At 44.2% G+C, this 23967-nt stretch overlaps 1 protein-coding gene across 10 annotated transcripts in view; it reads right to left on the bottom strand.

The window, feature by feature from the left end:
* TIAM1 (TIAM Rac1 associated GEF 1) overlaps positions 1–23364 on the bottom strand; it is a 264451-nt gene extending 241087 nt beyond the window's left edge. For 8 of the 10 annotated variants that reach the window (XR_012161161.1, XM_073362431.1, XM_073362486.1 and 5 more), the window contains exon 1: positions 23209–23364. The gene's annotated coding sequence lies outside the window, so the exon portion shown is untranslated. Of the gene's footprint in view, positions 1–13822; positions 14397–22745; positions 22895–23208 lie in introns of those variants that run through there. The other 2 variants (XM_073362449.1, XM_073362439.1) reach the window with 2 other exon arrangements.
* Between the last annotated feature and the right edge of the window lie 603 nt (positions 23365–23967).

Below are 23967 nucleotides of genomic sequence, written 5' to 3'. Positions count from 1 at the left end.
GATGGGATGCAGGAGAAGATGAAGGATGCAAGATCTACGAAGGAGTTTGGGTGTAGGAGGGGGCTCTGGGCTGGGGCAGAGGGTTGGGGTGCAGGAGGGAGGTGAGGGGTACAGGCTCTGGAAGTGGGCTCAGGGTGCAGCCTCCTGCCAGGCAGCGCTTACCTCCACCAGTTCCTGGTTGGTGGTGCAGCATGGCTGCTGTTAAGGCAGGCGCCCTGCCTACCCAGCCCCATGCCACTCCCAGAAGGGGCCAACGCACCCCTGTTGGGGGAGACTTGTCTAAGCACCACCCCCACAGCTCCCATTGGCCACAGACCCAGGAATGAGGAGCTGTGACCAATGGGACCTGTGGGGGCGGTGCTTGCAGGCAGAAGCCAAGCACAGAGGAGACCCCTCTGCCCCCAGGGCTGTGGCAGGCAGGGCACCTGACTTAGCAGCAGCCTGCTGTGCTGCCAGAGACTGCAATTGACTGGGAGATCCTCTAGGATCGACCAGTCAATTGCTATTGACTGGTTGGTGCCCACTGCTATAGATTGTTGCCCTTTCTTCATGCTAGCTCCTCTGCACATCATGTGCCTGATGACTTTGTGGTGACATCACTAGAATTACATCCAAAAAGATGAAGGGCAGTGCATGCTCTGAAATCCAGGAAAGAGGATCGGCCTGGTGTAGACACATCCAGCAGCTTCATTAAATAAGAGGTGTAAGTCAGCACTGGGTGCCAGTAATTCTCAAGGGACCCAGCCCCACCACACACTGAAGAGGAAGAAGGCTCAAAGGACAGATAAACTACTGTATCGTGAGGCTGAAAGTGGGTCCTGTTTCGGAAAACCTAGACACTGTCAAGTCAACTCCCCACATTGTGCATAAGCACTAACCCATCACTAGATCATAGGAGACTCTCCAGGGCAAGGATTTTGTCTTCCTATGTACTTGGACAGCACTTGGCATAACAGGGCCACAATTCTGACTGTACCATTGGAAGTCACCGTAATAAGCAAGGGCATAATAATGCTCACCTTGTGCAACTTAAGTTGATTAATGTTTGCATCACTGCTACCAAGGCTCTAAATAACTTCAGTCAGACATTAAACATTAGTGCATGTTTCTACTATTGCAGCCACACTCCTGGGACTTGTCTACACAGTGGGGTAGTGCTCTCTATGGGGGGCAAGGGAGATTTCTAAAGCAAACTAACTGGTTGCACATTAATTGGACAATGTAGACCCAGACCCTACTGGTGCACACTACAGGTTCCCTAGTGCGCTTTAATGTAGTGCCGTTTGAAACAGTACTGTTAAAGTGCACCACTGGGTTCTACGCAGACAAATTAGTACACAACTTATTTGCATGCTTTAGAAGTCACACCCCCATAGAGCACATTACCTCACCGTATAGATGAGCTATATATAGGCTGTTTCTCTATTCTGAGATAGCTATCTAAAAATCATTCCAAGACCCTCTGCCCAGTTGGCATGTTGGTTTCACAGTGATACCATATGTCCAGGAAGAAAATTTAATTTAAAACTAAAAAAGTGGTAATTCTGAACTTACAAAAAAGTAGAAATTAAAAAATTACTTTCAAATTCTCCAGTGATGTGGAAAAAAGGCTCATTTAAAATTACGTTTTGAAAACATTGTCCATAAAGAAAACTGAAGCCTTTAGTTAAGTTTGAAATTTAAAACTACACTAATTTCATTTATGAAAAAAGTAAACACGCAGTAAATATTTCTCTACTCAGTGATATATACATACATACTTAAAAAAAATATGAACACATGCACACTAACAATGTACTACAATGGTTTCAGAAGAATAATTACGACTAATCCACAATTTAAACCCCTAATCACTGAGTCAGGCAGCATCTCAGACAGTTGCATTCAAGTTATTTTAATGCCCACCATTAATAAGAAAATTAAACCACAAAAAATGCTCAAGTAGCATTAACGGTCTTATTACAAGACACAAGAAGTAAGAAAATTCACATCTGAGGACTTGTCTATAATATTTGCCCCAGTTAGCCATTGGTACCAGTACAAATCCCCAGGCTAGACAAGGAAAGTCTCCTACAAACCAGTTTCCACCAGTGCAGCATACCTCCATTTGAAGAACGTGCAAACAGCTTTACCTGTCCAGACTGGACATTTGCACTCATGCAGCTACACAGGTGACTGAAATCCACCTAGTAAACTGGGTTGAATAAGGGTGGCATTTGGGACCTCATGTGCCTTAGTGTAGCAGAGATTTCCAAATAGTGAGCAAGTTTAAATATCCCATGCAATGCAATACTTAGTTATAACCAGGATGCAGTGTGGATGAGCAAGAAAACTGGTGTTGAGAATGCTGTTTCAGTGAAAAATGCAACATTTCCTTGCTTTGTGTGTTTAAGTAAGACCTTCAACAGACAAAAATAAAATATGCTAGTGTGATAAGCCCTACAGCTAAAATTATAAATCTATAATTTGAATTTAACTGCAATTTGGTGAATTCATATCCCAGTCATTAATAGAAGTCTCTGATGTTGTCAACTGTCAACAATCATTACTCACTAGACAGCTTTGTTCTGAACTAGAAACCACAATTGCTACCAAAGACAAGACACTTATAAGTGTCTTGCCATACAAAATACCCTCCAAGAAGAAACAGATCAGATAGAGATTAATATGACTTTCATGTCTCTTTGCATCTTATCTCCAGCAAAGAAATAAAAGGGATCTAATGAAGACTCTTGGAAAGTATTTTAGGCTTAATGTACATTTAATTAAATATTCTGTTCATCCACTAATGAAAAATCTATAACTGTTTAAGCTACATTCAGAAGTGATGCAAAGAAATCATTTTATCCTGAACTACATAAACTGCCACATTAATTCTAGATTAGTTCATCCCAACTGATGTTAAACATAAAATCAATACTAATAGCCCACCTTATTTTTAAAAAGTGATCTTCATAGTTCAGCAAACCTCAAGAAAGAATTTATACAAAAACCAACTTTGTCTGATTTTTGTATCCACTTAGTTATTTTGGCAGGTATGTGCAACTGCTGGAGTGTCTTTACTCATAATCAATTTCTCCATCTGCTAGGTACCGCAATTAATCCACAATCTTATTTTTATAGGCTGTGAGTCTTTACACAGAAATAAGTGAGATGCCAGAGACTGAAAATTGTGGGTGAAATTCTGACACCACTGAAGTCACTGGGAGCTCTTCCATTCCCCATAGGGTTTAACTCTAACTTCAAAGTTCCAGTAGACGATAAGGAACAGGTAAGAAGAAATCCCTAAGTTAAACACCAATATATGTAATTAGTAAATGTAGCAAAATCTATGGAAGCCATGTGAGAAGTGCCTGACCAAACTGAGCAAAGTTTGCTCAAGAAACTATCATTTGGTGCGGACAATCATTTCTGAAGAAAGAAGATGATTGTGGTGACAATTTTCAGGGACCATAGGCAACTCAGAACTCCACAGCCTGTATCAATTTGGCTCCAAACCTCACTCTGCCAGTGATGATCTACTCCTGGCAACAAATAAGGATCAGGTGTCCATGCAGATATTACTGGATCGACCAACTGCCTTCAATACTACTGATCACGTGGGGACAGGGTTTGATTGGCTTATGGATCTGAGGAAGAATAGATGAGGCTGCCCTAAAGCAGCCCTAACCCTAGCCTTATTCCTTCCTCTCTGAGGAACTGCTTTCCTGTTCTAAAGGCTCTATCATCACTTATCTTGCTCAATGTGTATACAGATGGGGCTGTTAGGAGACATGAAATTAAGTGTTTTTAAGATGGAGATGATACTCAGCTCTCCCCATTTTTCCCTGCCTATGAGCAACTGGTTGATTCTCACTGCATGGTAGCAATTAGGGCCTGTTTGAGAATGAATAAGGGTGAGGTGATATTGGTAAGTTGTGGCAAAACCAATCCTTGCCAGATCTTCTATCAGCCCCTCCAATTGAGGGTATGGTCTCCTGATTGTCAACGAAATTTACAAGTGGAGGATCTGTTGGACAGTCAAATAGTGACAGTCAGGAGGAAGGCTTCCCTCCCCCGCATATCTGCACCTGTTTTCCCCCTCTGCAATACTCCATGCTTTTGTTATTTCAAGAACAGACAACAGCTCAGAAACTGAAGCTGGTGCAGAAAGTGACATCCCTTTTGTCAAGTGATGAGTCTCATTGGCAGCATGTGACAATAGTGTTCTGGTATCTCCACTGGCTGCCTAGTGGGCCTGCCCCATAAGTATCAATGTGTTCCATATGATCACTTTGTCAAAACAACAACTTTCCCGCAAGAATTATTCATGTTCCAGACCTTGCATTAAATCTCTTCACCCTGACCAACTATCTGAAAAACACTTAATCACTCCAGTCTCCTCTTCCAGCATGGTTACCCATCTGTACTCTCCTGTACTTAAGCAGCTCACCTCCTTTGTGCTCAGAAGACCATAACTTCCTCTCCCGCTGCTACAAGGATTCTGAAATCACCTCCCCAGAACTGGTGTTGGTAGCAGTGGCATCTCTAGTCTGAAGTTAAACCACAAAATTTGAAAATATCACTAGACTCTGGATAAAACCTCCCTCTGCACTACTGATGCTATATCATGTCCATAACTACTAACAGTGTGGATACCAGTCTAATGGGTCATACTGGCTGTAGAATGACCGCGCCTAATCGGGTAAAGAACGTGAGCGAGGCCAAACAGCAAAATTAAGATGTTTGTACACCAATGGGAGGAGCCTAGGTAACAAAATGGAGGAACTAGAGCTACTGGTGCAGGAAGTGAAACCAGATATTATGGGGATAACAGAAACATGGTGGAATAGTCGTCATGACTGGACTACAGGTATTGAGGGGTATGTGCTGTTTAGGAAAGACCGAAATAAAGGTAAAGGTGGTGGAGTAGCATTGTATATCAATGATGAGGTAGAATGTAAAGAAATAAGAAGCGATGGAATGGAGAAGACAGAGTCCATCTGGGCAAATATCACACTGGGGAAGAAAACTACTAGAGCCTCCCCTGGGATAGTGCTTGGGGTGTGCTATAGACCGCCGGGATCTAATCTGGATATTGATAGAGCCCTCTAATGTTTTTAATTAAGTAAATACTAATGGAAACTGCATGAACATGGGAGACTAACTTCCCAGATATAGACTGGAGGACAAGTGCAAGTAATAATAATAATAATAATAGGGCTCAGATTTTCCTAGATGCAATAGCGGATGGATTCCCTCATCAAGTAGTTGCTGAACCGACAAGAGGGGATGCCATTTTAGATTTGGTTTTGGTGAGCAGCGAGGACCTCAGAAGAAATGGTTGTAGGAGACAACCTTGGTTCAAGTGACCATGAGCTACTTCAGTTCAAACTGAACAGAACAAATAAATCTGCAACTAGGGTTTTTGATATCAAAAGGGCTGACTTTCAAAAATTAAGGAAATTAGTTAGGGAAGTGGATTGGACTGAAGAATTTATGATCTAAAGGCAGAGGTGGCCTGGGATTACTTCAAGTCAAAGCTGCAGAAGCTATCCGAAGCCTGCATCCCAAGAAGGGGGGAAAAATTCATAGGCAGGAGTTGTAGACCAAGCATCTCAGAGAAGTGATTAAGGAAAAGCAGAAAGCATACAGGGAGTGGAAGATGGCAGAGATCAGTGAGGAAAGCTACCTTATTGAGGTCAGAAGATGTAGGGATAACGTGAGAAAGGCTAAAAAAGTCAAGCAGAGTTGGACCTTGCAAAAGGAATTAAAACCAACAGTAAAAGGTTCTATAGCCATATAAATAAGAAAAGGAAGAAGTGGCACCGCTAAACACTGAGGATGGAGTGGTGGTTAAGGATAATCTAGGCATGGCCCAATATCTAAATACTTGGCCTCAGTCTTTAATGAGGACCTTAGGGATAATGGTAGCATGACAAATGGGAATGAGGATATGGAGGTAGAAGTGAAACTCAAACAGCTTAATGGGACTAAATCGGAGGGCCCAGATAATCTTCATCCAAGAATATTAAAGGAACTGGCACTGAAATTGCAAGCCCATTAGCAAGAATATGTAATGAATCTGTAAACTCAGGTGTTGTACCATATGACTGGAGAATTGCTAACATAGTTCCTATTTTTAAGAAAGGGAAAAAAGTGATCCAGGTAACTACAGGCCTGTTAGTTTGACATCTGTAGTATGCAAGGTCTTGGAAAAAATTTTGAAGGAGAAAGTAATTAAGGACATTGAGGTAAATGGTAAATGGGACAAAATACAACATGGTTTTACAAAAGGTAGGTCGTGCCACACCAACCTGATCTCCTTCTTTGAGAAAAAAAGATTTTTTTAGACAATAGGAAACGCAGTGGATCTAATTTACCTAGATTTCAGCAAGGTGTTTGATACGGAACCGCATGGGAATTAGTTAAACTGGAAAAGATGGGGATCAATATGAAAATTGAAAGGTGGATAAGGAATTGGTTAAAGGGGAGACTACAGCGGGTGACACTGAAAGGGGAACTGTCAGGCTGGAGGGAGGTTACCAATGGAGTTCCTCAGGGATTGGTTTTGGGACCAATCGTTTTACTAAAAAAGAAAATGAGTACTTGTGGCTCCTTAGAGACTAACCAATTTATTTGAGCATGAGCTTTCGTGAGCTACAGCTCACTTCAAATAAATTGGTTAGTCTCTAAGGTGCCACAAGTACTCCTTTTCTTTTTGCGAATACAGACTAACACGGCTGTTACTCTGAAACCAATCTTTTTACTACGGACCTTGACACAAAAAGTGGGAGTGTGCTAATAAATTTTGCGGATGATACAAAGCTAGGAGGTATTGCCAATTTAGAGAAGGACTGGGATACCATACTGGAGGATCTGGATGACCTTGTAAACTGGAGTAATAGTAATAGGATGAAATTTAATAGTGAGAAGTGTAAGGTTATGCATTTAGGGATTAACAACAAGAATTTTAGTTATAAGCTGGGGACACATCAATTAGAAGTAACAGAGGAGGAGAAGGACCTTGGAGTATTGGTTGATCATAGGATGACTATGAGCTGCCAACGTGAGGCACTGGTGAGACCTCATCTGGAACAGTGTGTGCAGTTCTGGTCTCCCATATTTAAGGATGAATTCAAACTGGAACAGGTACAGAGAAGGGCTACTAAGATGATCTGAGGAATAGAAAACCTGTCTTATGAAAGGAGACTCAAGGAGCTTGGCTTGCTTAGCCTAATCAAAAGAAGGCTGAGGGGAGATAGGATTGCTCTTGATAAATATAACAGAGGGATAAATACTGGAGAGGGAGAGGAATTATTTAAGCTCAGTACCAATGTGGACACAAGAACAAATGGATATAAACTGGCCATCGGGAAGTTTAGACTTGAAATTAGACTAAGGTTTCTAACCATCAGAGAAGTGAAGTTCTGGAACAGCCTTCCAAGGGAAGCAGTGGGGGCAAAAGACCAATCTGGCTTCAAGATTAAACTCGATAAGTTTATGGAGGAGATGGTATGATGGGATAACATGATTTTGGCAATTGATCTTTAACTATTCATGGTAAATAGGCCCAATGGCCTGCGTTGGGATGTTAGATGGGGTGGGATCTGAGTTACTACAGAGAATTCTTTCCTGGAAATCTGGCTGGTGAATCTTGCCCACATGCTCAGGGTTCAGCTGATTGCCATATTTGGGGTTGGGAAGGCATTTTCCTCCAGGGCAGATTGGAAGAGGCCCTGGGGGTTTTTTAACCTTCCTCTGAAGCATGGAGCACAGGTCACTTGCTGTAGGATTCTCTGCACCTTAAAGTCTTTAAACCATGATTTGAGGACTTCAATAGCTCAGACATAGGTGAGAAGTTTATTGCAGGAGTGGGTGGGTGAGATTCTGTGGGCTGTTTTGTGCAGGAGGTCAGACTAGATGATCATAATGGTCCCTTCTGACCTTAATATCTATGAATCTATGAAACTGCACTAGCATTTACTCTGCAATGAGCCCCCTGCTCTTCTTCCATCCTGTCTCACCTCCCTGGAGAAAATTCCTATTCTTCTATTTTTTTTATTTGAGATCTCACATGAAATCATAACAATCCCCTCTGCAGTTGCAATCCTCTCAGCCCTGCACACTGATCCTTCTACAGCTTTCTACCCTCTTCTGGATATTAAGACATTCTCAAACACCAGTCTTTCAATAAATAAAAGTCTCATCTTGTCTGCCACACACTCATCCACTGTTGTGTGCCACAGTAATAACCAGATACCTACTGTGTCTGATACCTTCCCCAACTTCCTCAGAAGTCCTGCCATATCACCACCACTGTTCCCTCTAAGCTGTGCACGTGTGCACATAGATCCTAAACTCTGCATACACAGCAAAACACTGCACGCACAAAAATTTGCGCACAAGACTTGTGCACACGGCCTGTCAAAAATTAGAGGGAACACTGATCACCTCAGAAAGAAGTGCAAAGGGAATTTTTGCATTCACTTGCTGTTTTCCCCTTAAAGACTTTGCTGAGAAGAGAATGAGACAAGATCTTTGTTCCCCACCTACCCAGAAAAACCTTCCCACTTGTAACTTTTAGTCCCGAGTCTGTCCTCCTACATGTGCTTTACAATCTCAGAACCCTGGTGCACTCATCCTCCTGACCTACATATACTATAAACCATGACAGCTTTCTTGACTGCTGTCAGTTAGTCCCAATCCCACAAACCTTGCTCTTGGTTTCACATATGCCATCTAACCATTCATTTTGGTGATGGCAAGGGACTCTCCTAATGTTGTCCAGTGCCATCTTTGCCCCTCCCCACCCCACCCCCTCAATCTATTCCAACCGATCTGCTCACAGCATGTTTTAATTCAACCTTTGGTGCTGCTTCTGTGAAAATTCTATCTAATTCTATATATGATCCAACATTTCAGCCCTCTCCTGACTGGTCTCCTTCAATCTCATCAGATCCTTCATTCACTCACTTCCCCCAGCTCCAAACATTCAAAACTTGCCTTAAAACCTGAAGTAGCAAGAAGAGTAATGAAAACTTCATTATCCCACCCAACTTACCGCCTCATTTCATATCTGCCCATGTTGTCAGGAAAACATCAACTTGACCTATAACTCTTAGCTTTCCATTCCTGAGAAATGTAAAGGCAAGAAAGTTACTTAATCCTTATTTATGCCTTCATGGCATTTTCATCTGTACTGGTGAAACTCTGTCCCTAAACTGCAACTTTCTAAGATGTAGTATGTTCCTTTATACATTTGATAAAGTAGTGCCTCAAGTTTGTGAAAAGTGTGTTGTGCTAGTCAGCAGAATAGTTCTGCATCTTCTATCCTGAGAACCCAGACCAGGTGTGTCTTATTTGCTCAAATTCAGGAGTATAAAGCAAGCATCTCCTGCAGAGCTTGTCTTCATTGCAACAGCTAGCTTGAGTTACTCCACTCAAGCTAGTCTAGCACAAGTAAGGCCCTGTCTACACTGGCAAGTTTCTGCACAGCAAAGCAGCTTTCTACGCTGTAACTCCTGAGGTGTACACTGCCAAGCCACTTTGTGCACAGAAACTACACAGCTGCAGTGCTCTTAAAAAAACACCCCGAGCAGCGTACAAGCTTTCTGTACTGGGGCTACAGCACTGCAGTGCCAGTGTAGACACCACAGCACTGTAATAGCCACAATTGACCTTCAGGAGGTGTCCCAATGCCTGTTTTCACGTCTCTGGTCATCCGTTTGAACTCTACTGCCCTGCCCTTAGGTGACCAACTGTGATCCCCTCCCATTCCTTTGGGAAATTTGAAAGTCCCCTTCCTGTTTGTTTGGTGACATAGGCAATGATCTTAGTGCATCTTTCCAGGTGGCCATGCCTGCTCCATGCACCAGGTGATCCCCTGCTTGGAGCAATGCTGAGCTGCTGAACCTCATGGTCATTTGGGGAGAGGAGGCTGTCCAGTCCCAGCTGTATCCAGCAGTAGGAATTATACATTCAAACATTTCTACAGACAGATTTCACAATGTACGATAGAAAGGGGCCATGACCGGGACACACTGCAGCGCAGGGTCAAAGTGAAGAAGCTGTGGAACACCTACTACAAGGCACGGGAGGCAAACCTCCACTCTGGTGCCATGCCCATGAGCTGCCGGTTCTACAAAGAGCTGGAAGCTATACTTGGTGGCAACCCCACCTCCACTGTGAAGGCCCCTGTGGCTACTTTGTGTGCCAACCGAGAGTGGACCGAGCCAGGAGGAGGAAATCTTGGACGAAGAGGGGGAAGGGGACCCAGAAGCAGAGGAGGACTCAGAGGCCAGAGACACATGCAGTGAGGAGCTCTTTTCTACACCAGAGGAGCCTAGCCAGTCACACAGTCAGAGCTTGGCAAGGCGCAAACAGGAGGCAGCGGCCCCTGGTAAGTGAATCTGATTTGGGGAAATCGCTGAAGCGAGTTGTTGGGGGCAGGAGAGTTGCATGAAGCAGGCTTGTCTCCCACCGCACGCCTAGTCTGAGCAGCGGAGCAGGCTGTTGATTGACTCCCTCACTTCATGGGAGCCTCCCTCAGAGATCGCCAGTAAACTCTCATACAGCTCCTGGGCAATCTGCTGCCGCAGGTTCCTCGGCAGAGCTGCTTTGTTTCTTGCCCCATTAACAGTAACTTTCCTGCACCAGTATGCCATCATGGAGGGGGAGGGACATGGGGACACCATTGCTGCACACAGGCGAGCTGTACAGGGGCCAGGACAGAAGCTGCAGGCTGGAAGAAGACCCTCCTTTGATTGGCTGCTCACCATCAACAGCAAGGTATCTTCCATAATGATCACATCCTGTGGAAAATGTGGGGACAGGAATGATTATCTGCCGCCCCCTCCACCCCCAAGTGCTGGCTCTCCCCAAGAACCATGTGCCCAGTGTGCAGCAGGGTCCAGGAAGAGTGATTTACTGTGCCCCTGGGGCTACTCACCATTTGGGGGTCTTGTAGCTCATGTGTGCTTGCCTGGGGTCAGCCAGTTAGTGACAGGTATGAGTACTGGCTGTGTTTTAAAGCACTGAATCAGTGTTGTCTGTGTTGCACACAATACTGCTTCTGTAAAATGTTGCATTTAAATTTCAGAGGTGACCTTGGAGCCCAGCCTCCCTCTTTGTTCTGTCAGCAACAGAACAGCGGTGCAGAATTAGAAAGCGGCCAAGAAGGACTCTCTCCTTGAGGTTATGATGCACTCTGCTGCTGAGAAACAGGAATCGAAGGAGTGGCAGAACAGCAAGAAGAGGGAACGAAGGAGAACATGGCACACCAGAAAGAAGCCCAGAAACAGCTCTTAAACATAACGGATTGCCAAGTGGACACACTCCAGGCGATACGAGCTCCTCAAACTGAGGAGCTCCATGCTTCCCCCCCTCCCCCCCAGCTGCTGTCACAAAACTTTCTCATGCACCCCACACTGTTATTAACCTCCTAGCTCCAGTCTCTACCCACAGCATTCCACTCCTCCCTCCTCACAGTCCAGCAGTGTGGACTTCCACTAACCACTGCACTCAACACCCAGCACTCTGCAGTTTGGCCCTGCTGAAATACAGCACCCGCTGCACTGTACTCCAAAGGAGGAAGTTGGGTCTATCCCTGGACATACACAAATCTGTAGCCATCTTAGGACCCATTCTCTGTCCCCTTCCCTGCTGATGATTTTTTTTGTTTGACTCTCTCCTCCAGTTGTCTTTTAATAAAAAGACTTGTGCTGGTTTGAAAGCACTGCAAAGCAACATATAATTATGTTAAGTCCCTTTTTGCATCATGTGCACCAATCACTTCCTAGCATTACAAGCACTGCACTCCCAAGCATAGCAACAAATATTAGTGGCTTTCAGCTTCAAATTGCTGCCTGAAGTCATCCCTGATCATTATGGCTCTGCGCTGTGCCCCTCTAATAGCCCTGGTCGCTAGCTGTTCAAACTCAGCCTCCTGGTGCTAAGCCTCTGTAGTCTAGCCCTGAGCAAAGCTTTCACCCTTCCCTTCACAAATATTATTGAGGTTACAGCATGCGGCTATAAGCATAGCAATATTGTCATCAGCAAGGTCCAGCTTCCCATATAGGCATCGCCAACGGGCTTTTAAATGGCCAAAAGCACATTCAGTCATTCTGCACTTGCTGAGCCTGTTGCTGAACCACTCCTTGCTGCTGTCAAGTTGCCCTGTGTATGGCTTCATAAGCCATGGCATTAAGAGGTAGGCAGGGCCTCCCAGGATCACAATGGGCATTTTGACTTCCCATGGTGATCTTCTGGTCCAGGAAGAAAGTCCCTGCTTGCAGCTTCTTGAACAGGCCAGTGTTCCAAAAGATGTGTGCATTATGCACCTTCCTGGACCAGCCTGCATTGATATCTGTGAAATGCCCCTGGTGATCCACAAGCGCCTGGAGAACCATTGAGAAATACCCCTTGTGATTAATGTACTCTGGGGTTAGGTGGTCTGGTGCCAGAATCAGAATGTGCATGCCATCTATTGCCCCTTGGCAGTTAGGGAAGCCCATCTGTGCAAAGCCATCCACAATATCACACATATTGCCCAGAGTCAGTCTTTTGGAGCAGGATGCAATTAATGGCCCTGCACACTTCATCAACAAGACTCCAACAGTCAACTTTCCCACTCCGAACTGGCTAGCGACCGATCAGTATCAGTCTGGAGTAGCCAGCTTCCACAGTGCAATTGTCACGTGCTTCTCCAGTGACACGGCAGCTTTCATTCTTGTGTCTTTGCGCTACAGGGCTGGGGCTAGCTCATCACACAGTCCCATGAATGTGGATTTCCTCATGTGAAAGTTCTGCAGCCACTGCTTATCATCCCAAACATGCATCACAATGTGATCCCACCATTCTGTGCTTGTTTCCCAAGCCCAAAAGTGGCGTTCCACTGTGGTCAGCACCACTGAATACCACAAGCAATCTAGTGTCATAGCTACTATGTGTGGCAAGATCAATGTTAAACTACAAAGGCAAGAGGAGTGTAAGAAATAACTCCACTGCCACTCATGACATGTTGACCAGTATGCTCTTGCTCTGACCAACAGTTCGGGATCCATTCCTGCTGTCTGAAAGAGGCAGGGTGTGCTGTACACAAACCTTTGTAAAGACAAAAGCACAGGGACTGCTGGGATGCAAAGCAATGCATCATGGGGCATTGGGACAGCACCGAGGATGCCCCACAACCCACCCCCCACCTTCCACAAGTCTTAGCAGCAAAAGACACAAAGGTGCTCTGTGGGATAGCTGCCCAGAGTCCACCACTCTGAATACCGCTGCAAGTGTGAACACGCTATTGTGCGGGTAGCTGTCAGTGTGAACACACAACAGCGGTTTCCCTTCTGTGCTCCAAGTGGTGCTGTAACTGCTGGTGCTGTAATTTAGCCACTGTAGACATGCCCTAAGTATCACCATGCTGCAAAACAGGAGCTACACTGAGCGATTGAACTCAGAGTAATTGGATTAGAATTTGATGAGTTGTAACTCAACTGCTGCATCCCCAGTGCATTACAAGCTCCAGAATCAGCAAGAGACATGCTTCAACCTACACCCTCTGACCAGCCAGCTAGCTCAAGCTGAAAGAACCACTTAAGTGGAGCTTCAAATGTTTATGTGGAGGATGGAAATCAGGTTAGGGGCAAAACTCAAATTATAGCTTGAGCTAATAATGCTGTAAAGATAGTTTCCTCACTTAACAGGGCTTAACAGGTAAGGATAAACTCTAGAAAAAGCCAAAGTATAGGCCAAGGTTTCTATTATCAGAAAAACCCTGAAGAAGGGGATAGTATCAGGATGTGTACACTATCGCATTAACAGGATGAGAGCTCCACCTACTTACCGTGTGGTTCTGGTCTGAAGAGTTAGTATTTAGAAGTATCTTTTTACCCAGCAGACCTACTTCCTGTTGATATCAGATTATATACCATTACTTTAACAAGAGATTTCGCTATGCTACTGCTGTCAGCCCTACAGAAACACTGCTCTTGGACAGTGACTGAGATTCTCTTCCAGCTTGCACATGGGCAGCATTGATAAGTTCCTTTCGTAGGACCCTGTTTTTCATTATTCACTTTATTCTACCTGTGCAATCCCACTGAACGGCTTACAGTTGCATGGCTATAATGGAGGGAAGAACTTCATCTGGAGAATATTTCTGGTGATGCTGCACAAGCCAAAATGAACACAGCTTCACATTCAGGTCTTACACTGTTTCTGCAAGGCTGGCAGTTGAAAAACAAATTTCTACTTGCAAATTGCAGTAAGGCTCCTCTGTACAATCAATGCAAAAATACATGGTTTCTAATAGGACTGTATCCCTTTAAGTTTTCTCCTAGCAGGCTGCAGCTGAATCTTCAAAAGTAAGGATGGTGCTGAACTAGAGTTTTCTATCTTGCAATAGTTTTTTAAAAAGACACAGACACCACTAGTTGCCAGTTATTTCCATTAGCCTAGAAGCTTGAATGGAAGACAGCCTGCGACACCAGATGAAAAAAGCCAGGCAATATATTAACCAAGCATCGAGGAGACTCCACAGACCAGCATTTAGAGGATGGGGATGCAGGAGAAGTATACCTAGAGAAAGGGGAGTGAGAATTAAGAAAAGATTAATGAAAACATTCCAGACCTTGAGATTCCAGTGAAATAAACCTACAAAGTGTTGTTGCAATCCAGGTAATCAATTCACTTCTAATCACTCCTAAGGCAAGTTAACCTCACAGAAAACTACTTCAATAGGAGAAAAAGCAGACTAGGGACGTGAGAAAAAGATTAAGTCTGGAGAAGTCAGACAACATTCATGCACAACATTCTGCTGAAGTAAGGGTAACATGGAGGTCTTTCTGTAAACAAAGAGATGGAGTAGCATGTACTGTGTGAACTGAGAGAGTCCTGGCTATACCCAAGACCAAGTACCATCAGTATGCAGTGAGCAGGTGAAAAAAGCAAATGGCTGAGACACAGGGAAGTGAACTGAGGGAAAGCCATGGAAACACTGGATATTCACAAAAAGAAAAGGAGTACTTGTGGCACCTTAGAGACTAACCAATTTATTTGAGCATGAGCTTTCGTGAGCTACAGCTCACTTCATCAGATGTTTACCGTGGAAACTGCAGCAGACTGCTTCCAACTAGAACAGGCAGCCACCACCATGTATGAACTCCTATAGTAGATCTACAGACTCACTGCAGCTAGAAACAGGCTGTAAAGGGCACCCAGAAACTTCAGACATTAAACTCTACTTTTCAACTAATTCTTTCCACAGAATTAGTGACCCCAAAGAGAATCCGAACGCTTCTGAATTAACAGTGGAATTTATGAGAAAGTGAAACCATTTTTGGGACACTTGCTGCATTTCAGAAAGACAGTTTAGAGCTTTAGCTTTGAGTGAAGCTTCGCAGAGAATACATTTCTCAACTTATTGTTGGACATTTCCTCCAAAGCTTTATTGCTGTAATAAGATACTCCGTCAACGTGTAAGAGAACTACTTTGCATTAAATTAAGTCTAATGTTCTGAGGGGGAAAAAAATCACTGTCCTTCAATAAGTAATGTGATTACCTGATGTAAAATAGAATTGTCAATAAACCATGGCTCAAGGAGATGTCTCAAATAATGAAGGCAAAACCATCTTTCAAATTCATGATAGTATTTCAATAAGGACATTCTAATTTTACTTGAGATGATATTTCTATAACTATTTTCAGTTGCTTGGAGCTGAAACTTTTCTGGATTAAGAAAAAACTAGTGTGCATTTGTTTTGGGTTGTTTAAAATCAGTTCAGCTGATTAGATTATCCAACTATGTGGAGGAAAACTGTAATAAGGGTTGGAACAGAGAGTGAAGGAGGAAGAATTACACAGAAAGATGTACTGAATACTATGAAGCAGTAACCTTTTTGCATGATAAAATGTAATCCTTATGTTCACAGGGTAGATAGCCCTTAGTTTAAGTATCTATAGTATTCAAAGCACTGAAATTGTTACTTTTGTATTATTGCATTTGGGGCTTTAATTTTTATAAATAAAGAAGGATTTTCGGTTGAAGATAGAACTTTAAATGGTTTGGTTTTTTTAAACTTCTAAGTTGATACATATGAAGACCTCAGTGATGAATGGATATTGTGCCTTGTTTGAAGAAGTGTTTGGGGTTTTTTAAAGCTAGATTAATATATCTGAAAACTGTTCTGCATATATGCAAGAGATTACTTTCCTTGCCTATTTAGGCAAGCAGGGAAGTCGGATACTCGAACTTCTGCAGTTATCCCTGGAGATCTTTAAGAAATTTACACAACCTGTTCTCACCCTTTGTCTATCTTCATCTCTTTTAAAATCGTATTCTATTTGAGACAGGATTTGTCTGTTTAGAGTATATATCTTTATAAAAAGTTTGGACCTATTATCCTCTGACCCTTACCCAATGACTTTTTACCACCCTCTTTCAGTTTATTATTTTGGGAAGACACTAGGCATCAGGACCTCAGCTGTGTAAGTTGTCAGAGACAAACTGACATCAGAAGCGGAGGATCTGCCCCTGGGAATGTGATGAGTCCCTCTCATTCTCCTCCACTCCTCAATGGTGACATTTATGCTTAAAATAAGAGTTGAGTTTCTTTAATACTAATGGATAGGTCCCTACCACATTTGAAGTCCATTCTGGTCAATTTCACGGTGATAGGCTTTTTAAAATAGTAAATTTCATTATTTCAGCTATCTGAAATTTCATAATTTGCAATTGTAGGGTCCTGACCCAAAAAGGAGTTGGATGGGAGGGGGGATTACAAGATTATTTTAGTGTGGGGTTGCAGTACTGCTACCCTTACTTATGCGCTGCTGCTGGCAGGGCACTGCCTTCAGAGCTGGGCACCTGGCCAACAGCCGCTGCTCTCCAGCTGCCCAACTCTGCAGGCAGCGCAGAAGTAAGGATTGCAATCCACAACCCCCCTAAAATAATCTTGTGATCCCTGCAACCCCCTTTTGAGTTAGGACCCCCAATTTGAGAAATGCTGGTCTCCCCCCATGAAATCTGCATAGTACAGGGAAAAGCACACAAAAGACCAGATTTCATGTGGGGAGACCAGATTTTACAGGCCATGATGTGTTTTTCATGGCTGTGAATTTGGTAGGGTCCTACTAATGGATTAGGGATCTCATTCCAGCTCTCTCAGGCTTCAGCCCCAATAGTCTGCTCCTCATAAGGGTTGGCTTGAGGCATTTTAAAGTTAACAGAGAGAGAAGAAAAAGAGGTGTACTTGCAGACTGCAATGGAAAGAAGCAAACCTAAACGTGCTAGTGCCAAGATAGAAACACATTGTCTACCAACATCAGCACCTTCACTCAGAAAGACTACGCCAACGAAGTTGGATTGTGCCCTCTGCAATGATGGGTTCTGAATACACAAGGAAGTAAACACATGGCCCTTACTCTAGTAAAGACTATATTTAGCTCTTCTCCCAGGTGGATTATTACTACTGGCCTCTGCTATCTCACCCAACATGCAATATCCCTACTAAGCAGGGTGGACAATAGCTATTGAAGAGTAACTTGCTGCCTTGCAAATAAATTCATATTCTTAATCTGCACAATGCAGTTAAATTTGGGCCCATTGTAGTGAGACTATAATCCATATATTTTGCTCAAAGACATCTAGTTGAGAGTCAAAGGTATTTAAACTGGTCTGCCTACTTCAAGACATTACCAGCTGCTGTTTTAATCAGTGAGCAGTTGGTTTCTATAACTGGGAAGCGTATCAAAGATGATGATTTGGGTTTAAATTTCATTTAGAAAAAAATCAACTCATGGGAGAAGAATCATGCTCCCCCATTCTAGTAGCTAAAATTGTAGGCCGACGACAATCTGGAAGGGAATGAGTACACTGTAAAACAAGCCACATCAACAGAATACATATGCATAGAAAAGAAAAGATGTTGACTGACTTGGCTACCTTTTGGTTCACATCAAGCTTACTAATTTTTATTCATTCTTGCTAGAATGCACTTATTTCATTAGTTATTATAGTTATGGTTGAGATGGCACTCATTCTATGCTTTTATTTTTAAGTGGTTTATGTAACGAAAATATGAAAAAGGTCAGTCCCCAAAATGCTTGTTCTCAGCCCAGAAGTAAATTTTATTTGAAAGACTGAAAATCTGCTCACTTAAAGTTTATACATATTCAGATAAATGCAAGTGCATTTCCAATGACAAACTCTTCTTAAAGATTCTTTTTTAAAAACAGGAAAATTAAATATGCTAACATTGCATTAGAGTTAAAATGGCAAAACCATCCAAAATTCAAAGTTTAGAGGCTCTGGAAACCATCTCCCAGCCACATTGCATATATGCATTAAGCTTCACACTACACATGGGAATATTTATACAACACCATAAGTGTACATGACAAACTTTACAAAACAAGACCATAATTCCTGTTCCAAAGATTTTATAATCTAACTCAGACAAAAGGCACAAAGCAACAGTTCAGGTACAGGACAGTGTGAAGCCACCACTGGTGAGGAAGGCACCAGGTAAAGAGGAATGGGTATTACATACTCCCTGCCCTTGGCTCTGCAATGAATGATTTACAATGTAAAAATAAGACAGACTGCTGCTTCCTATACATTTGTATAGTGCCTAGCACAGTGCAAGTACAGCTAGAAACAGATACCTATAATAATGGAAGGATCTGAAGGAAGACAAAAGGCACTTGGACAAGTAGTGATTTTTCTAAGGCATACATGCAACTGCGGTATGAAGAGTAGGAGGTGGCACAAAAGAAGGCATGAAGCTCAGAGTGGGAGTAGGAGGCAGAGAGAATAAAAAGGAAGGAGGTAGAAAGGAGAGTGGGAGGAATAAGCAAAATGTGAGCAGGAAGGAGTATTTAGTTTCTTGTGCTTTTACCAGATCAAATAAGAAATGGAAAGTATTGCATATGTGCAAGGGGGCCTGAGTAATAGTTGCTGTGGAAACCATAAGTTTGAATCCTGTTGCTAAAAATCTAGTAGTTCTGTCAATCTAGTTATTTATACCATGCTCATCACTGTAGCAGGAACACCTAGTTCTCGAATAATTGATAGTGTAGTGTATCTTATCAATTAGTGAATACTGCAATGAATAGCTGTTAAATCCAGTATCAAGCAGTTTTTAACTTCCGAAAGTAGTGATCTCTTGGACCAGATATCACGTAAGGTAATGAGGGATTATTCTGCATTACTGAATGGTTATGCCACATAGCCACAACAAAGGATTCTGAACACATCAGAAAAAGTTGTGTGTCTCCCTCTTCTAAAAACGGACCCTAGAGCTAGGTCATTCAATAGATTAATCAGGATTTACAGAAATCCATTCTAACAGATTAATCAGTGAACCCTAAATGACTTCTTAAAGAGGCAGTTTGTCAGCTTATTTTAACCCAAAACATAGTCAGCATTGTTTGAATAAAAAACTACGAGTCTGGTGGCACTTTAAAGATTAACATAATCTCCATGCTTCTGAAGAAGTGGGTTTTACCCAAAAAAGCTTATGCCCAAATAAATCTGTGAATCTTTAAGATGCCACTGGACTCCTCGTTTTTGTGGATACAGTCTAACACGGCTACCCCTCTGATAATTGTTAGAATACACAGAGCCAAATTCTGAAGCCCCTAGTCATTACTCAGGTCATATTTTCATGAAAGCTAAGGTGAGTTTTACCTTTGTAATGGCTGAGTAAGGAAACCAGAATATGGCTATTAATGATACAAAGACATCAGTCAAGATCATTAATACAAAACCAGGGCAACAAAAGGCCACGAGAGTAAGAAGTTATGCTGTTGGAGAAGGCATTAAACCCCATGACCACAGATGCCTAATTCAGTAGAATTCCCTACCCTAACTTGTCCCTGAACTCTCCTTGAGCTATGCTGCCTACAAGGATTCCTACAACCTTAACAGGACTAGAGTAGCGCGTGTGTGTGTCCGTCCTCATAACAGAGAGACAAGTCCTGTATATGAAATTCCTCCTCTTCTGTACACAACTGGTGTTAAATCCTTGCTTTCCTCACAATTTACAGAGAAAGGTCCTCCTACCCAAAAAGTGCTGTAGTGGCCTTGCTCCTAGCAATGTAGAACATCATTCTTGAGAAACACATTTAGTCATTCCAATTATTTAGTAGTTCCCAAGGCCCTCACCAAGATGAGGACCCCATTATACTAGGCACAGTACAAACACATAGCAAGAGATGATCCCTGCAGGCAGGACAGACTTTACAATCTAAGTAGACAAAAAACTATCCACTAGATTACACTGCCTCCTTATGAGCCCAACTGCCATATGTAATAGGATAAGAAGAGCAATCTAGTTGAATAAACTGACTCCATCTAGGGCAGAGGTTCGGTACCCCTCAGAGGGTTGTGACGTTTCTACATGGGGGGTCACGAGCTGTCAGCCTCCACCTTAAACCCCGCTTTGTATCCAACATTTATAATGGTGTTAAATATATATTAAAAAGTGTTTTTAATTTATAAGGGGGGTCCGCACTCAGAGGTTTGCTATTTGAGGGGGTCACCAGTACAAAAGTTTGACAACTACTGCTCTAGGGAGAGGGCAGACTAGGGTTTTACATAGACACTAACAAGGAGCAAATACTCAGAACAGGGACTCCTCCTCCTCCTATTTAGCCAGAAACCAGCTTTCTGGGGGATAGGGCCTGTAAAGTTAAGATGAAACTAAGCCTCATTCGATAAATTATATCATGCTGTTGAAGTGCCACTGAAATTGGCAGAAGCTTTTCAATAATACAGGAAGAAAAATAGGTGCTCTTATCACAAGTTAGGCACCAGAAGTAATCACTCAACAGATCGAGTTTTTCCTAATTTTAAATTTACAGTTTTTGGTATTATGGATGTAAAGAACTGCTTGACAACTATTAAATATGCATTTTCCAATTTGGCTGGTGAAGATGAAAACTACTATAGAACTAGAAATATTAGTGGGAAGGGGCTTCTAAACTAAAGAAAAGTCAACTCTTCTCTAAAAGTTTTCATTCCTGAATTCTTTGTGACCTTATGCAAAACACTGCACTTCAGTTGCTCAGAGAAATTAAGGACCCTCTTGTGCAATCTCAAGATTATACTTATGCGAGCAGTTCCATTTAAGGCTGAGATTATGTGCATAAGTAAGTGCTAACTAATTTAATGGCTGAGCAAGCAGACCGTAAAAGTCATTTTCACTTATTTAGATCCTGATCTGGCAAAGACTTACACACATGCTTAGGTTTACACAGAGTGAATAGTCCCATTGACCTCAATGGAGTACTCACCATGTTTAAATTTAAGCACATTCTTAAGTGTCTGCAGCATCGGGGCCTTAATGTTGAAATATAGTTTTTTTGTTTGGTTTTTTGTTGTTTTTTTTTTTTTTTTTTTTACACAAAAAAATAAAAAGATAAATTAGGAATAACTTTCCTAGAGCAAAACAAGTGAAGTTCAGCTTTTTTAGAACCTTGACTTTCCTAGATTTTAATTTTAAGGTGCCACAAGTACTCCTTTTCTTTTTGCGAATACAGACTAACACGGCTGTTCCTCTGAAACCTAGATTTTAATATAGTTTCTCTGATGCATTTTCTACATTCAGAGGTCTACTCCACCTTCCCCCTGCCCCCAAATCATGCACATGCATAATTCCATTTTACCACTACACATCCCTTAGAGTAATCCATTTACGGTCTCCCAAGTTTTTCATTAGAAACTAGATAAGCAAATACATCCATGTGCAGCAGCACACATTCTCTGTTCAATATCACTAAACAACTTGGTGTCAAAGTATACACTTTAACTGCAGTTTTAGCATTTCCATGTAGTAATCAGACAACGTACAGAATACTGAAGTTATGATTTTTACAATGTTTATTTTGTATGGGATTTTTCAAAGGTAAAGAGAGAAGGGGATTTAGACTGTATTCATTGACATATGACAAGTAAAAATCACAAAGGAAACCCACACAAATATGTTCACGCTTATATACAGGTCTCAAAGTAGTGCTATCCTACCTGACTGCATGGCTAGACAGACAATTTTTTTTAAAAAAAAAAGCCTATAGCAAGACGACAAGTCTGACAGCTTTTTAAACAGTCATTTTGAAAGTTGGAATCCTGAAACTTGTGAGGGTGGCCTCTGGTACTACGATCCAGTGCAGACCCTGAAACAAGATGCTTTATTCTTCATGGTCCAAAATCTTTAAGATCAAGCTCACTGAAATACATATTTGCATACCTCTGCATCATCCGCTCTCAAAAGGGAGCTTAAGAAATTGACAACTAGTAAACAATCTCTTACCAACTGGTCAACCACTTTTGAGGACCGAGTTAAGGCGCTCTCACTATGAATGCTATTCACTGATTATGCCCACAGCTGAAGACTGTAAACAAAAGCAGGCCCCAGCGAGCGGGACAGGAGGACGGCGCCGGCAGCTTGCAGCAGCATAATGAATAAGTGGCATGGTGATTCGAGTGGTAAAGTCCTCCATAGGCATCCTAACGCACAATGCCCGGGGCGCGTACACCCCGCAGAACCACACACATAAAGGACGTATCCCGCCACACCAAACAGCCCCGAACAAATGTCGGCTTTGATCTTTGAGCAATTCGGATGTAAATGAGGGGAAGGGATTACGGGGTGGGGGGAGTAAAGCCATTTTCCCTTCTGCGCCGCTCACTCAGCTCCATCTGTGCCAGTCCCCCTCTGCGAACAAGGTATCCCCCGATCCCATTGTCACGGTGGCAAATATTTACCTGCCAGCTCCAGCCGTGCACAGGCACGATGCGGACAACCCCGCGGTTACGGGCAAGCCTCTCGCCCCGCAGTCCGCACCCCCTCCGAGCCCCGGGCTGGCGTCGCGGGAAGCGGCTCCGGGCTCGGCGATACACTGGAGCCGAGAACTCCCCCCTCCCGCGCCACGACCGAGCGCGCTCCCCTCCCGCTGCGGAGAGCGGGAGCAAACAGCCTCCCCTGCTGCATCCGACCCAGGCGTCCTCCAGCCTCCTCACTCGCCGCCGGGCCCCTTTCCCCGCACGCCCCGCCGCCGCCGCCGAGCCCAGCCCGGGGAAACGCACAATGCCCGGCACGGTGGCAGCCCGCTCCCGCCAGCGCTAGGACCCGGAGAGCGGCGGCGGGCAGCGGGGCAGGACAATACGGGCAGCTTCCCCCGTGCATCCCCGGCTCGCCCAGGTGCCCGGCGCCGGCCCCCCGACCTACCTGCCATGGCTCCGTCCTGCCGCCGGCCTGGCCCTGAGCCAGCTGCGAGGGGGAGGGGGCGCAGGAGAAGGGCGCGCAGGGTGAGAAGGAGCCTGAGCTGCTGCTGCGGCCGCCGCCGCCGCCGCCACTCACACCGCGTCCCTACCAATAGCCGCTGCTGCCATATTGTTACGGCAGGCGCTGCGAAGGGCGGGGCCAGCTGGCTCCTTGGATACCGAGCGCCATTGGCTGCCCCGCCGCTCAGTTTGAGCCAGGCGGGCCAATGGGGGGAGCCGGCGGCGAACAGCGGGGCGTTCGGAGTTGGAATGTTGGGTTGGGTGACAATAGCGCACGCGGCGCTCAGGTGGGGAGGAGGGGCGGGGCCCCTGGGAAGGGGGCAGGGGGCTCTACCGCCGACCACGTGCCGCGCGGCGTTCCGAACGCTGGGGGAACCCGTCACAAAAGCGGCCCCCCGGCCGGCAGGGCTGCGGAGCTGCCTGTCAATCTCACGTGCCCCCGCAGCCAGTCAAAGCCAAGGGAGGGGTAAGATGAAGTTCGCGCGCGCCACGCGGGGGGCCTGCGGGATTGGCTGCCTGCAGGGAGTTCTGCCCCGCCTTCTCGGCCCGTTGGGGCGGGCAGTAAACAGTCCCAGCCTGTAACACGTGGGCAGCTGCGGCAGCGCCGCCTGCAGGGGGCGCGCGCTTCGCCCCTGGGACAGGAGGGTGGCAGCCGGCGTCGCTCTGCGCTGGGCCCCCCAGCTCTGCCCCGGGCTCGCGCGCT

This window comes from Lepidochelys kempii, chromosome 1 (genome assembly GCF_965140265.1).
Source record: "Lepidochelys kempii isolate rLepKem1 chromosome 1, rLepKem1.hap2, whole genome shotgun sequence".
NCBI classification, from domain to species: Eukaryota; Metazoa; Chordata; order Testudines; family Cheloniidae; genus Lepidochelys; species Lepidochelys kempii.
The sequence above is the reverse complement of the archived record's forward strand: the minus strand, read 5'-3'. Positions and strand labels throughout refer to the sequence as shown.